The sequence below is a fragment of the Pimephales promelas genome, chromosome 19, assembly GCF_988280905.1.
Source record: "Pimephales promelas chromosome 19, fPimPro1.hap1.1, whole genome shotgun sequence".
Classification (NCBI taxonomy): Eukaryota; Metazoa; Chordata; class Actinopteri; order Cypriniformes; family Leuciscidae; genus Pimephales; species Pimephales promelas.
The window spans coordinates 21,303,213-21,318,418 of record NC_142787.1 but is presented as its reverse complement, the minus strand read 5'-3'; the positions used below and the strand labels follow the sequence as shown (position 1 = coordinate 21,318,418).

At 37.7% G+C, this 15,206-nt stretch overlaps 1 protein-coding gene across 6 annotated transcripts in view; it reads right to left on the bottom strand.

The window, feature by feature from the left end:
• The window catches only part of vav2 (vav guanine nucleotide exchange factor 2), a 178,314-nt gene that overhangs the window by 53,631 nt on the left and 109,477 nt on the right, over positions 1 to 15,206 (bottom strand). The window lies entirely within an intron of this gene.

The following is a 15,206-nucleotide window of genomic DNA, read 5'->3' as shown; positions in this document are numbered from 1 at the left end:
GTTGTAGACAAATAGTGATTCCAGTAATAAACGTTTGCAAATTGCAACACAACAAAATGTCAAACAAAGGGGTTGTTTTAAGATGGCCTTTGGTGGCACAGCTTGTGTGCACACTCACGGATCACGCTACCCCCTAAAGATGACGTTAAAGGACATGTGGCATGAAACACCCTGATGAAATCATAGATGTAAAGCGCTTTTCACAGATCTGTGAAGCCCCCCCCCCCCCCCCATTCTCCACAGCTGCATTAGTGCCGTGTTACAGGGTTAAATGTGTGCAGTATTTACACTGATTTAATGCCAGTCATGAGTCACATGTGAGTAGGCTTATTGGTTGCCCTTCTAGAGGCTTCCAGATGGTGTGCTAGAGGGTCTCGAGTGTATAATGCAGCAGCCACACACTAACAAACAGGAAAGCACATGTGCATATGCAAAAATGAGGATGGTGCTGTGTCGCCTCATTACATGCGTATGGGCAGATTTTCCGCTAGCCTTGCCTGCTGCCATGGTGACACTAGCTGTTCCTCAGTCGGAGCAAAACATGGAGTGCAGATGCTTGTGAAGCTTCTACGTAGGTTCTCAAAACAGTTAATGAGCGAAATATGAAAAAAAAAAAAAAAAAATGACAGCAGGAAACCTACCAATGACTTATTACTTATCTGCTCAGTCTTGTTTTGTTTTTGTCTTCAATAAAAACAATGCAGCTTTTGTCATTGCCCTCTAACGCTTCTCCATTCGATTTCATATTCTGGATAGCCTTCAATAACATACTAAACACCTTTTTGGAAACGACATTATTGCTTGATTATTATTTTAATAATAACCAATCATAACTTATATTAATTTAAAGTTTCACAAACCTTCAGAAAACAAAATACTTCGAACATCACTGTGTAATGACAACTATCAATTCAGACAAGTGGCACCCATTAAGATGACTCCACAATGAGCTTTTATAAAAGATGTACAAGCTCTTTATGCACAAACAGACAATGTAGTAGCACTATTGTCACATAATGCTTTTAAACAAGCCAAAATGTACAAGCTAAACTTCCTTAAACACAGACCGACTGTTTCTTGAATCTGTTGCTGCAAAACTCTGCACATTCCTGCAGAATTGAAATGGCTCATGGATGTTCATTAAAATTATAGCTAATTTTATATATATATTTTTTTTTTCAGATATTAACAAAATAAATAGTACTGATATCATATTTTTAAATCTAATTGACAGAATTTCCTTCCTAAATCAAAGCAGAAAATGTATTTGTGACTGTGTATATCTGCAAAAATACTGTATAATCAAGGTATGTCTCTCACTGCGGATATTCCGTATTAATGACATCATATATGACAGACTATAATGCATTGCATCATACATTCTACCACCCATTTTCTGGCTTGCAACAAGCAGAATCAGTCCAGGCAGGCGGACAGATGATTGAGGGATCAATACAGCTAAATTAGTCTATGTGTTAGGCTGTTAGGCGTATTGCTCTTGTGTTCATCTGCTAATATGTCTAAATATTCATGGAGCTTCAACAACAACACCTGCAGGGACGGTGTATGACTCATCCATCAAAGCTGTGTCTTTTTCTTCTCTGTATTTTGTTTCTAGTGTGGAGCTTCATCCTTGTACTCAGTCATTTTCATTGCTCTTGTCTCTCATTCTTCATCTCTCCCTCAGGTCAGGTCAACAGCTCTCGCTATGTTGTCTCAAAATATTGATTTTTCCTCATCTCAGTGCTTCGGTGTGTATGACAAGTATCAGATCAGAGTCAAGATGGAACACCCAACACCTCGCGAAAACACAGCACAATATTGACCATCACCTCACAATAGCAGCGACAGAAAGAGAGAATGGTAGATTGTTCGCTAATGTTACAGTTGTTTATCTGAGGTGAAGATACACTAGAATTGTCTACATCAGCTGTAATGTGTGCAGGGTTTCCAAAAATGGAAAATCCGTCCTGTCCGCCAGAACATGACTCTTAAGAGGAGAGAAAACACAAGAAAGGAAAGGAGAGATAAGATGAGACAAAACTAGAAGAGACGTAGAAACAGACAAGAGGAGAAGACAAAAGAATCGACAAGACGTGATGAGACTATGAAAAATAGCAGGAAAAAATAAATCAAGAATAGAATATGACGCAAGAATTAGTAAAAGATATGAAAGGTAGAAGACCGAAAGGGGAGTGAAGAGAAGATGAAGATCACAGCACCATGACTGCACTCTGCACACATCACAAACAGAACAGATGATTACAGTGACTTAATGGAAAGAGCCAGTGCTGTATATCAAGCTGCTCTGAATCAACCTTATGCATAAATGACTTTAAATAAACCTGATGAGGGAAAACAGCCATATAAACAAATGTTCAAATGTGATATTCTACACTAATGTGCTCTAAATGAGAGTTTAAGCAAGAGTGTGAGTTTCAGCAAGGAACTGAGAGTGGTAGGAGATGTGTGAACAGATGGCAGTGAGTCTTGGCACTCGTCTGAAAAGGACCTGAGAGCCCAGCATCACAGGACACCAACCAGCACAAACTCCTACAACAACTCAAAATAAACTTGGACACACACACCAGATTCACATTCGTTAGTCTCCTGATTCTCTTAAGCTAGTGTATCACAAATCTCACAATATGATACACATCGAGATGTCACAACTCAATACATCTCAATGGATCACGGTATCTAACTTGATTTAAGTAGCACTACATGTGTAAGCAGTGTAAATGCAAACAAACAAATACATTTAAAGTTTTGAAAGCAAAAAGAGTATTTGAATAAAATGCAATAAACAAGGTTGGATATACTTGACAGAATTTATGATAAAAAAACAAAAAAACATTTGATATAATGGCATATGCTTAAATACAAAACTTAGTTTTAAAGACAAATATAAGTAAATACCTATATTTTAAAATAATATATATTTAAAAATATATGTTTAATATTTGAAGTATATTACTAAATGCTAGTGCTGGGTATTGAGACAAATTTCACAATTCGATTTCGATTCACAAGCTTGCAATTCGATTCGATTTCGATTCGATTCGATTCAATATCGATTATTTTGGATATCAGTTACAATAAATGGCAATTTTTCTCAAGGGAATCAAATCTCTTAAATGCTGTAAACTATGGTATATATATATATAGTCTAGTTGTAGCCTACTAGGTTTCATTAGCCTAATATGAAGGTAATAATTAACTGTTTTATAGCTATACAAACACTTAAATTACACTTTTATTTATTTTTATAATAAGAAGATTATATGAAATATAAACATTTAAATGGTGGCTGTCATAAAAACTTGCCAGATTTATTTAAATATGCATTAAATATTGAAGAACACTAACGAGTGTGGACTAACGAGTTTATGTGAGTTTTCTGAGGTAAATATGACGATACATGACATTGATTACAAGCTGTTTAACTGACGTCATTCCACGGATGAAACGCAGTTTAAACGAATCAATGTGACATGATAGGGATTTCGATAAGTTGTACTCTATCTTTTAATACACTTTCAGATGCTCATTCATGTTTATTTCGCGCTGTAGCTGGTATTATTAACCCGGAAGAGAGATCAGCGCTGCTGCTTCTCTGGAGCTGCGCCAGAGCGATCTCCCGCCACAGCGCCAAAACAGCAAAACGCTATTTATGTTTTTGAATTTCTAAAGAAAATGGACGTAATTTGAAAATTGAGACTTTGTTTCATATCAATAGTAACAAAGGACAAAGATTATTGCGATTTGTTGGATGCGCGCAGCCGCGATACAATGTCTCATTCCTTCAAACGAAACAGGATGACTAATCGATTCTTGAGATTTAAGAATCGATATCGGTTTGTAAAAATGAGAATCGATTAATATCGAGAAATCGATATTTATTACCCAGCCCTACTAAATGCCTTATGCTAGCAGGTTGTAAACATATTTCAATTATTTAATATATTTATATGCAGGGTCGGCGCTATGGTGGGGCATTCGAGGGCCGTGCCCCCCCTAGCGCTCATTGATGCCCCTCCTACCACAGTTTCTAATACAATGCTAAATCATAAATCAGATGTAGGCTATACAATACCAAATGTCCAGCAATCTATTTGAATAGCACATTGTGTTTAATTTGTTGTCTAATTGGATGTAATGTGTTGGTGCCAAGAATTTTCACGTGAAGAAATAGATCCATCCAATTCTATTTTTTATCGCAAGTGTTGTTGGTCCAGTGGTAGAAATTTAGACTGGCATGCATGAGATTGTGGTTTCGAGTCCACACTCGTTTAGATATTTTTTTTCCCCATCATTATAACCGATTATGTTTATCAGTGGTTGTCAAGCAGGGACATGTTTGAGTGCATTTTACTTGTACGAATAGAGATTTCGCCGCAACAGATCAAGCGCGCGTCCGTGTGAAGATGTTTATTGTGGCAGCGCGAGACACAAGAGAACACTTTATCAGCACCACAGATCGAGTCAACGAGCACTTTGATCACTTGATTTAAAAAACAACACATTTCAGCGTGCTATATCGCCTCTTATTTAACAAATGAATGCTCTGTAAACCGGATATTTATTTGTATTGGTACATCCGTGCAGGGCTGGACTGGGACAAAAAATCAGCCCTGGACACTTCATCCAGACCGGCCCACTATGCACACACACACAAACACACACACATCTATACGTGCATTAATCTGCATGTAAAATTACTGATTAGATTTTATTTACTATCAGAACCAAGAAAAAAATATTAAAATAATAAACAAATAAAATGGAAATGATTTTATAAGGCTTTATTGTAAATAACTGGTCTTAATTTATGTGCCGCTTATTATTCTAATAGAATATTCTTAGGCTATACTATAAACTATATTTCATGAGGTGCAACATCACTGCCAGGACCTGTAGGTCCTGGCAGTGATGTTTCACCTCATGAAATATAGTTTATATAGTATACCTATATTTCATTTATACTATATCATTTATATAGTGTATATAGTATATATGTATATATATTAGGGCTGTGCAAAAATTAATTGCGATTAATCGCATCCAAAATAAAAGTCTTTGTTTACATAATATATTTGTGTGTGCTGTATATAATTATTTTGTATATATAAATACACACACATGCATGTATATATTTCAGAAAATGTGTTATTCATATATAAAATATTTATATTTATATAATATAGATTATGTATTTATATATATATACATAATTTAAGCGCAAATAATTCTTAAATATATACATGCATGCATAGGTAATTATATATACAAAATAATTATATACAGCACACACAAATATATTATGTAAACACAGACTTTTATTTTGGATGCGATTAATCACAATTAATTTTTGCACAGCCCTAATATATATATATATATATATATATACAGGGCCTGAAATTAACACCCGACCACCTGCCAAATGCGGGTGAATTTTGCTATTGGCGGGTAACACTGTCAATCTACCTGCCACATTGGCAGGTAGCCAATGAGAATTGTGAGTGATTCATAGGATTTTTACATTTCAACGAAGTCCGCTATTGCGTTTGACTTTAGCTAAAATGTGGCGGCACATTACTGGGGTAAAGAGGCCAGCTGAAACAAACAGCCAACGAAAAGATGAGGATGAGAAAAAGAAAAGTAAAGAAGACATTTTAATACAAAGTGAACAATCGGCGGCAATGGCAAGATTCGTGAGCGGCTGATTTATGACAGCGACTGTTGTTTCGTAATGTTCATGCGATCAGAAAGAAGATGAGGCTCTTTTTCTGACTACGTGTGCGAGTATTAAACTGTTGATGAGATGGGATGAGATAATGTAATGCGTCGCTGTTGTAGGTTAAAGTACAATGACAGTTGCACAGATGTGTGTGCGTGTGCAACTGTGCATGTTGGGAGTTGGGAACCGGTGAGAAAATGTCCGGTACCCGGTAATTTTATCAGTAATAACAGTATCAATTTAGTTCATATTTAACCGTTCCTGAACGCTGTAACTAAAAGCTGTTAAAAGTAAGACCTACGTGACTAAATCCGCCATCAACACAGCCGCGTGTGATTTGTTTACGAGCTGCGGTAGGTCTATCTGTTGAGTATATATTATAGCCTATACTATGTTGTGTGTGTGTGTGTCTGTCAAAATCAAGGAATAAAAAGATTTTTTTTTTTTTAAATGTATGTTATTAGAGTTATTATTACTTGACAGCACTTAAATGTGTATTCTTACAAGTTAAAGAACAATATTGTGAAATTCCTGGGGTTTTTTTTTTTTACGTTTATGAGGCAAAAAAAAAAAATGGCTGGTAAAAAGTCTCTTTGGCAGGTGAATTTTTAAATCTACCTGCCACAGTGGCCGGTGGCCGAAAAAATTAACTTCAGGCCCTGTATATATATATATATATATATATATATATATATATATATATAAATCATTGTTAAAGCTATTAGTCAAGAGCAGTGAGTTATTTATCTTTGTCTTTTGTTCACATTTAGCCTATGACACATAAGGCTTCTGCCAGGCACTTTCAGGGATACAAATTGAAAATATATATATATATATATGTGCATATTTATATGCAAAATACTCCTTTCTATAGCTATTTGAAAGGTATGCAAGTATGCAAAATACTCCTTTCTATAGCTATTTTTCAAGTCAACTATGTGCTATTGTCATTAAATGGCTTTCCTGAGGTAACGTTCTGTGACATAATTGTTCTCCTGCTGTTTTATTAATCTCTTTCCGTTGTTGAAAAGCACTGATTGATATTATTTATGAGGCATATACCGTTTGAAAAGTTGTAGGCTATTGTATCTTATCTTTAAATAAAAAGTAACAGATGATCGGTTTACTTGAACTGAGGCGCTAAAGCGACCTGTCACGTTATATTTTCTAGCGGCAAAACGGTATTGTCTGAATTTCGTAATAAAATGGACAGAACCAGAGAGCTGAGAATTTTAAATGTCATTTATATCGATCAGTGAGTGGAGGCCTACAGTTGGAATATCGTAACATGCTTAAACAAAACAATGCAGAAGGCTACGTGTAGCCTATCATTCTAAATGTCTCACCTCAGCAGTCAGGCGCGCCCTGCTGACATCTTCACTAAAGTCCAGCAAATAATTCATTTATTTTAACACATTTGGTGGCATCTGCCTCAAGTTATTGTCGTTGTCTTGACGTTTTTTCTCTCTCGACTTCTCGGTCCCCCTTTACGTTTAGAGATACTCTTTTGACATTTCGTTGCACATCATCACATCGCATCACTGCAGTTGTTGTAAAGCGGCCGCTTTTCAAGTCTAGATTTGAACTTGATTCCGATTGCCCATCAGACCTGTTAGTCTCGCAGCTCGCGTCAGCTTCATGCGGCTTCATGAGAGAGACACATGCCCGGAATTGGACGATATAACAATATACTAACGATAGAATATATTTACAATTAATAATGATTTAAAAACAAAATACATAACGCGCCGGGCCGCCGGCCCAACCAGACCGCGGCCCACCGGGAATGTCCCGGTAGTCCCGATGGCCAGTACATGCCTGCATCCGTGCCGCGAGATGTATAAAAGTGCTGGGACAACATCGACCCTGGCAAAAAGTGGTGGGGAAATTCGCAAATAATAATTTTAAATAATAATTATAATAATAAAAGGTGTTTCGTTTTTTTTTTTTTTTTTTTTTTTTGCTTAAACGGCAGTGCCCCCCCCGCTGATGACCCAATGCCCCTCCAGTAGATCTGCTCTGGCGCCGACTCTGTTTATATGTTTGAATAATTAGATTTTATCTTTGTTATGTTGGTTTCTGACTTCTTAGCAAACTACACTGGAAAAAAAAATCATGCTCAAATCAAAGAAAGAAACAAACACCACTAAACAAAGGAAAAATGAACACAATCACCAACCCACCCTTCTGTTTCACATCAACCGGAGAATGATTAGTCCGTGTCTATGTGCTTCATTATGGGATATCAGCTGAAGCGGTGACATGATGAACATGCTGGCAATAGAGTTTGAGTCAGAGCCGAATCCTCTCAGTGGACTCCAGCTGCTGCGTGTTTAGCAGGGATTTTCCAGTCATCCCTTCAGAACAAGGGAGGGGGATTCGGGCCCTGACCCAAACGTCTATGGCGCTGCCCCAAAGACTCAGTCCTGCTTCTGAGCATGAAAGGATGACATATGCTTCTGTCTGAAGACGGGAGAGAAAGTGAAAGTCTTCTGCTCAAAGAAAATGGATATCAGTGGCAGGGGCGTGCACTGTCCCACCAAAAAGCATCACACAACATGCTGAAAACTCATGTCAACTCCCACTGCAACTTTACAATAATAGGCTAGTATCAGCTTGACGTTGAACTAATGCTCCATGCTCGTAACATGATAATGTTACATTTGTGGTGTTATCTAGCATAAGGCATTTCAATAACTATTTGTGTATCTTTCACAATCAGCAATTTCAACATACTGTAGGTGAATGTATAATATGATAACGAAAACAGTTAGTGAACTAGACTGAACAATTTCAGTGTAACAGTAAGATCGTAGGAAGTAACATTACTGAACTGACAGTAAATCTAGTACATAAAATAAAAGTTAAATCCTAAAGCACCTACTTTTTGTTATCCTTGTTATTTATGTATTTATTTCATGTCTCATATATGTTGTAGTTTACCTTGCTATTTCATTGCAGTTTACCATTATTTATTTCAGCATATCTGAATACTTGTAATTTATCACAATAAAAATAGTGGAGGCCTCTCCATAATTCAAAAACTCTGCCGACGTTGATCCATGTTTTCGTCCTAAGTCGATCCGATTCACGCTTGACGAGCTTCAGCAGATAATTTTTTTTTTTTTATATATTTATGTGGAGTGTGTGTTGGAGTCTGTGTTGTGCTGGAGGGAGGAGTTTTTGGGTGTTATCAGACTCCATGTCTTCAGCTGCAGTGCCGTCGCATAGACTGTATATAAAAAGGAGTCTGGCTCGGGAGCGCGCATGCACGTCACATCTAGGGTTGGGTATCGTTTGAATTTGAACGATTCTGATTCCGATTCCGGTTCCTTGTTTCGATTCCGGTTCCTAACGATTCTCAATTCCGATTCTTTTAAGAGGCAGGGTCAAAAAAGGTTAGCTAACCTTGCTAACCAACGGTCTTTCGGAAGGAAATAATCCTTTCTGAAGGAAAAATACTCCTTCTGTCACAAATACTCCTTTTGTCACAAATTTTGCATTTTGCCGAGATTTCGTTATTTTTAGAAAAGTGAAGCCACACTTTGGACCGCCGACTCATGTTCGACTTGCGCGGTTATGCCAACACTTCCGGTAGACGCTTCTTCGTTGGTGTTGTTCAGCGGTTTCTTCTTCCGCTCGGCGGACTGTAAATATATCGAAACTAGGAATCGAAATGTTAACTTTTGAACGATTCCGGGAAAAACGAAAAGTTAGTCCCGGTTCCAATCGATACTCGATTCTCGATACCCAACCCTAGTCACATCCGATGGATTTCGCAGAAAATCCGACCCAGAGACTTCACATAGAAATAGGAATACTGGTCGTCAGAGGTAATCGCAAAACCCGACAAGTGGATCATTGTAATATGCGATTAAAACCTCTTCACAGATAGTCAATAAAAAAGGATTCATTTTAGAAGAAAAGTTACATATTGCACATTTAAGTTCACTTAAATTACAAGTTGTTATATTTTTTATAATAACGGTCCGCAGGGCACCGTGATACGACTGAAAAGGGCACTTTCACTTTTATGATTAAAGGGGCAGGGGCTCAAAACCTGTGCATGCCACTGAATTATCTGTTTGATGAAGCTATCGTTGTTGGTTAAATAAAGTCTATGTGCCACCTACAGGCCTATTAGGTGAAGTGTAAGCTGTTTTAAAGAACACAAGAAATGTGGATTGGTCTATTACATTACCCCTATATAATATTATATTTAATATGTGTGTATATAAAAACAAAAACTTTTGATTCAGTCATTGATATTTATGTATTCATTTAAATGATTAAGTAAATAAAGTTAATAAAGTCAGACAATGGTATTTTTAAGCACACATTGTGTGTGAGTGGAATAATATGGGTCTATATCAACAAGAAAATGGCCTCTCAAATAATGTGGAAGGGAAAATTCCCATTTGAAAATCATTACACGGCTCTTATCAGATGGAGTGCTCTTGTGGTCTTGGCTTGGTTCCCCATGTTTACAAATTCACCAAGCAATGGTGCTAGCAAAGCAAAAGGCTATTTACCGTACTTAAACCGCAGACACTTGTGAACGCCAGCCTGTCTCGTACCTGCATTTCCACTGGGAAATCACTGTCAAGTTACTACAACGTTAACAGTGATGTTTTGGTATAGGCCTTGCTAAAAAGGTTTAACGGCCATAATAACTGTGATTACAGATGTAACATGCAGTAATGCGTTCTGCTTTAAGGGGAGAATAAGAAGCATAGAAAACAGAACATATAAAACAGTGCACGGTTTATGCTAGCTGAGCCTTTAAAACTTTTTAAAACAGTTTTTTATGATCTTAATGAGAAGACTGAGACTTTTTATGCTCATGGGGTCCTATTGAATAATTACAGTCCAAAAACACAGACAAAAGACCTATGGTTTGTTTCGTAAGCTAACAAAGGAAATGAGAGGTGTGTTCTGCCAAGCATACCCTACCATCTCTCGCTCTCAGCGCCAGACGCCACAGTGAAAACCACATGTGATGCTTGTTTATAAATTGTTGGAGCTGTTTAAGCTGAATGGACCAAAGTGATATGGGCCCAAGCCCATTGAGTTTAACGCACAGATACTGGTACAGCTTGTCCTGTTCTGAAAATCCCGCACAATAACTTCAAACTTATACATTAAATTATGCCAAAATGTCTGTTTTGTGTTTACAGCTTATGAACGCTCAACAGCTATCTGAATTCACTCATGTGTTTACATTCACTCATTTACTTAGTGAACAGTAGCCTATTAGAGGACTAACGTAGGGAATAAGCCTAATTTAGTGAATGAGGGTTTAGAGGGCGATTTCGGATTCAAGCAGTGAAAAATAGAGGACACTGACAACCCACTGACAGACAGGACCGATCAGGTAATATTTAATATGAAACAAAATCTCAACTTTAAAATGTGGTCAGTCAAAAGAAAATTAACCTACAGGCCTACAGTCTTGTGGCTCTTTGATGTGTCGTGAAAGATTACCTCAGTTAAAGCCAAGTTTAAATCCACAACATTAATCTACTACCTCTCTTGACTGCTTTTTTTGGACACAAATGGTGGATTTAGATTGGTCAGCATGTCAATCAAACTCCCTGCTAAGAATGAATTTACACCAATTTAAAAGTTTAAGCGATGTAAAAAAAATTGTTTCGTTTTCAAATTAGCACCAATTCAAGGCACAGTAACAACAGTGCTGCTCCGCAAAACCGCATTATTAGGCAAGCTCGTGCAAACGTGCGCACTTCCCGAAATCCTGTGGCCACTATGGACCAAAACTTGCGCATTTGGAACCGGTGATTGGAATCGAAAAAATTTTTCTAAACGATTCCAATGGCATCGTAATTTTTAAAAAGTCCCAAGTTGGAACCAGTTCTCGATGACCAAACCTAGTTACTGCAGCCAGTCCAGAAACCGGAAGTAAACAGAGAGTGCCAATTCTCTTCTATAAGACATTCTCTGCAGTTGACGAGTATCATCCACCGGACCCATCCAACTGTACTCTCATGCTCTAGTTCAATGCTGGAATCCAAAATAAACATACATGTAAAAGTTCACTTCAAGAACGACCACACTGCTGACATGATCTTATCGCTAGCACTCCTTGCACACAACTGAGATATCGCAGATGCACAATCAACATCTGTATTTTTTTCATATTGGGTGAGGACAATAACATTTTAAGCCTTTATCAGGCAGTTCCAATGTTGTGTAATAATATTGTGCAAACAATTCAAAAATTCTAAAAGAAAAGAAAATTCAACCCAATCCTGCCTTGTAACCATTCATTTTATACTGGCACCAAATATAGGTTAAGGTCATGATGGGTTTAGTAAAAAGCACAAGGGCAGATAAATATCCAGCTGTAAAAGTGTGAATGTGTCTGCTATGAAAACAATGTATTTTGTAAGACAGTGTGAAGGAGGGATTTCACTCTTGGAATCCAAGGAATCCAAGAACATAAAGGGATTATGGGACAATAATATGAGCTTAGCGTCCTTTCATTCCCAAGAAACTGTATCCATGTGTCTTTCTCTCTATGTACCTCCTCTGCAGGTTGGGTGGGTCTTCAGAGAGCACCATGTTTTTTTTCCAAGTAAAAACTAATTCCTCCACATTCAGTTTTATCAGCAGTGGCACTTGCAGGGACACACATCAGGGTATGCTGGTTAGATTGAGGCAGCTGTTGGGCAGTCTCTCATGCCTCTGATCATGTACGAGTGGATGGGATTAGTTTGGGTTTAATCTGAGTGTCCAGGGGTGGGTGAGCAGGGTGAGGGCTGAAGCGCTGCGCTGGAGGAGATAAAGGCGAGTGGGGGAAGAATAAATGGGCGGATGTTCCCTCTGAATCTGTCCTTCAGACCGTCCCAGGTCATTGACTGTTGTGCCTGGCGAGGATGTGTGACCCAATCTAACCCAAGCCTCTCTTTAGCAAGCCAAAGCAAATGCAGAACATCAGAAAATCAGCATTTCTTGAACTATCTCAGTCAGATGGAGAGCGCTGATACTCTCTCGGTGTAAAGCAGATGGATTTATTCTATATCCAATCTCACAGTTGCAGGGTCAGAGTGCTCTAATGTGGCAGGTCAGCCATGCAGAGCTTCTCTATCATGTTCAAACAAGGCCCACAGCGCTCAAGTACAGAGTGGCTACTTAAGCTAAGCACCCACGGGTCGAGGCACTGAAAATCCATTCAATTAAACCATAGCTCTATGAATTTATCTTGTATTCATCAAAATTATACTACTAGAGGTCATGTCTATTAGTAATAAGAGTGTGGTTTTGAAATCTAATTAAAAAAAAAAAAAAACTAATAAAGATTTTTCTTTTGATGGCTACAGTATCTATGCACACATTCATTTAAAAATCCAAAATGCAATTTTACTGTATTATTGATCAAATAAATTCAGCCTTGAAGAGCATAAAATACAGTTAAAAAAAATACAGACAACAAACTTACGGTACGGTTACGAACGGTCATGCAAAATGGCAACGAGAAGTGACCCTTTCTGTAGGCTAAAGGGAAGTACAGTGAAAGAGGGGAAAGGGCAGAGAATAAACAATGAATGATCTTATTCTGAACACCTCCTGCTCTCTATAGCAAAGAAGTGTCTGTGGGAGTCAAATGAAGGCCTGCAGGAGGCCTTTCCAGTGGCAGTTGACGTGACAGCAGGACAAACGCTTTCCATTTGGAGCACTGGCCTAATTGACAACACTGCTTTGTGTCACCACGACAACTATGACGGACACCTGAGGGCAGAGTCACATGACTTGCCGATTTTGCCATTAATGTCACGGGATGCAGAGGCCACAATGAAGATTATCATCCACTGAGATGAAATATTAGTTTGGAGCCTCTGGCACAAGGCTTTTGACCAGCAGATTCCTAAAGGTTTTGTGGTCTGTCTGTCTGTTATTATACCGACCACATCTAAGGTAGTAAGTGCATGGCATTATAAAATCTCAAGTTAGAACAGATGAAGTGCTACTCACAGTCTATTTAAGACTGCAACCAAAAAACATATCTATTGACATACCTATATATTAAAATGATCAACTATCTGTATATCTGGTTCCAACTCAGAGTAAAAAAAGGTAATTGTGACTGTTTCTTGTATTTATGATTTCATATCTAAACAATTGGAACTGTATACAGTATCTTATAATGTGACAACTCCTTAGAGTAAAAAGTAGGGATGCACGATATATCGGCCAGCATATCGGTATCGGCCGATATATGTTCATTTTAAATGTTATTGTTATCGGCCTGGTAAGAAAATGTGGCTGTAGCCGATAAATAATGTATTATTCCCTTCAGCTGAGACACTTGTTGAGAACTCTTTATGTTTTTGAATTTCTTGAAACATGATTGAAATCTCTTCAAAAAATGAAAATACGGTTCGGTAAAACATGTGCAGCGCAAATCTGTCATATCGGCTACAACATTATAATGAGAACATCATTATAATTGTGCGCTTGGGAAATGGATTTAATTGTGAGACTTTTGTTTTTGTAATCAGGCTCTCAAAATTAGATACAAATTTGGATTTAAGTGTATCAGCCGATATATCGGTTATCGGCTTTCAAATATAAAGAATTATCGGTTATCGGCCAAAATTTTCATATCGGTGCATCCTTACTTTCTTTTTCTTTTTATGTGCATCATGTTGTGGAAATTTTAATCTTACATTGATCAGTAGAAAAGATTACTAGGTGGTTTGAACCATATATGTGTACATGCTTGTGAATGATTTTCAGGAACATATGGGACAGGACCTCTGACCTTAGGCACAGTCAGAATTGGCCAGCTTATTTTAGTGTGAGCTTTGTCCTTGTGCAGAAGCTAAACAGCAGAAAGGACCTTATCTGGAGTCAACTTACAAGGAGGAACCTTGACAAGAGTTCCTGGGGCGGTGTCACTCTCATGCACAGAGTAACTTCTGTGTGTCAGACTGAACCTATTCTTGCAGGAATAAATACTTCTCTTTTTATTAATTTGACTCCGAGTGTCTTTTTACGCAGTGATATAGTTGGTTAATAATTTTTTATTATTTAACTCTAGTATTAAACTGCATAACTGCATAGGAATCATAAACCATTTCAAACAACAAGATTAAATAAAAACAGTAGGACGCGACAAGGTGACTTGCAAATCCATTTGTTCTTTGTGTCAGAAGTAGTGCGAGTGCGTGAAGTATGTCCATCTGCTTTTGTCGCATCGTGCATCTAGCATCTGGCGTAGATGTTTGTTAGTCTAAAAAAATGGCTGCTTCAGTATAAGTATTATCTAAAATAAAGTTAATTCTCTTAGGGATAAAATTAACTTTGTGCCTTCGAGGGTTCAAGTATTATGATAACTTCCATTCAAGCGTGCACGCATTTTTACAAAAGAACAGAAATGTCCCCGGTTGACAAGAATAAAGAGGTTTCTTCGACTGAAAAACCACAAAGGAGAAGGATAAAACTG